Source organism: Octopus bimaculoides, chromosome 1 (assembly GCF_001194135.2).
Source record: "Octopus bimaculoides isolate UCB-OBI-ISO-001 chromosome 1, ASM119413v2, whole genome shotgun sequence".
NCBI classification, from domain to species: domain Eukaryota; kingdom Metazoa; phylum Mollusca; class Cephalopoda; order Octopoda; family Octopodidae; genus Octopus; species Octopus bimaculoides.
Window position 1 is genome coordinate 66,463,211 of NC_068981.1, and position 1,808 is coordinate 66,465,018.

The following is a 1,808-nucleotide window of genomic DNA, read 5'->3' on the forward strand; positions in this document are numbered from 1 at the left end:
GGCCTACCTCTTCCACGGGTTCCCTCAACTGTTAGGGTGTGGCACTTTTTCACGCAGCTATCCTCCTCCATTCTCACCACATGTCCATACCAGCGCAATCGTCTCTCTTGCACGCCACAACTGATGCTTCTAATGTTCAGCTTTTCTCTCAAGATACTTACACTCTGACGGGTATTCACATTGACATTACACATCCAACGGAGCATACTGGCTTCATTCCTTGCGAGCTTACGTATGTCCTCAGCAGTTACAGCCCATGTTTCACTGCCATGTAGCATGGTTGTTCGTACGTGTGCATTTAACCATGGCACCAACACAAGGGGGAAGGGGTCATTCTCAACAAGACTAAAGAGTTCTATCTATTCTACACTTATTCAAGGCAATGTAACAGAGAGAATGAAAGAGAGAGAACCAGTGTGATAAACATAGAAACTACGATGAGGAAAACAGTGCTAGAGGCTGTATTAAAGGGCAAGAGACAGAAGTATGCAGCTTCATATTGGTTGTTGATGAAGAGATTGAATAGAAAAACAGAATGAGTGGTAATGTGGGGAAGAGAGATTCATAGCAAAGAGTTCATGTCTCAGTAGTTGCCTCTTTCTTGATCAGGTCCTTTGTCTTTGAAGCAATTGATGATGAAATAGCTATGCCAATCATTGAATATGACAGCTTCTGATATTACCAACTTAACTATGTAATTGATTTCCTTTATTAGTTACTAGCGGGACCCATGAATATTTCATGGAATTAATGGCAAACCTATTGGGTTATTTCTGAAGATGTTATCCAAAAAATTTGAAAGTGTAGCCTGTGTTGTGTCTGTATAAAAAGATAGTCGCTCATCTGTTACTCATTGAAAAGTGAAAGAAATTGGAATACGATGATTACTTAATGCACTTTGTATATACACTTTATATACTTTATGCACAATTTTATAGACTTAATACACAGCACTCACAAAATAAATATTCACTCTTATTTTTCCATTTTTCCCCACAAACAAAAAAATAATCCCATACATATGATACAACCTTTAGTTAAATTGTATATAACTGCCACATAAATATTTCATAGAATTGCACTTATATGCATGCGTTAAGTGATAGGTGATATAAAAATCTTAGTTCAGTAAAAAAAAAAAAAAAAAAACTTTTCACTATACAATGACCGCCACAACCACCACCACCACCATCATCTCTCTCTCTCTCTACCTTTCTTTAACCTCACCATCAGAACATCACCCCTTTGCTAAAATTATATTTTTAACTCTCCTCCTCTACCTTCAACTGACTTTTTTAACCACATAATATTACATTCTCCCTACCTCATGTCATGGATGCTTTTCTCTCCCACTTTCTGTCTCACTCTTTGCCTTATCCTCTTTTTCTCTTTTTCTTTCTCTTTCCCTTCAATTAATCACATGAATGCATTACAGTTACATTCCCTCTAACTCATCATGGATGCTTCTCTCTCCCTCTTTTCTTTCTCCCTTTTTTTTTTATCTCTAATCACCTGAAAGTATTAGCGACGGGCTAAGTAATGCAATGACAAACAGAATTATTATAAGATTTCTTTTAAGCCTCTCAGCAACTACATCTGAGGGACCAGTTGCTTTCTCTGCTACCATATCCTTAATCATACTTTTGATCAAACAGCTGACAATCTCAACAGCTGTCTGCTCCAATCTATGTAACTAAGAAAAAAAAAACAGGTTTCATTTCTTTGAAATGATAATGGTTAGCATCAGGAAAAGTATCCAGTGACAGAATCAATAATTCCAGCAAAAAACAAAAAACAAAAAAAAAAAA

The 1,808-nt window shown here is 36.6% G+C and overlaps 1 protein-coding gene across 2 annotated transcripts in view; it reads right to left on the reverse strand.

The window, feature by feature from the left end:
- LOC106870789 (ADP-ribosylation factor-like protein 5B) overlaps positions 1 to 1,808 on the reverse strand; it is a 112,805-nt gene that overhangs the window by 58,894 nt on the left and 52,103 nt on the right. The gene's annotated exons all lie outside the window — the stretch shown is intronic.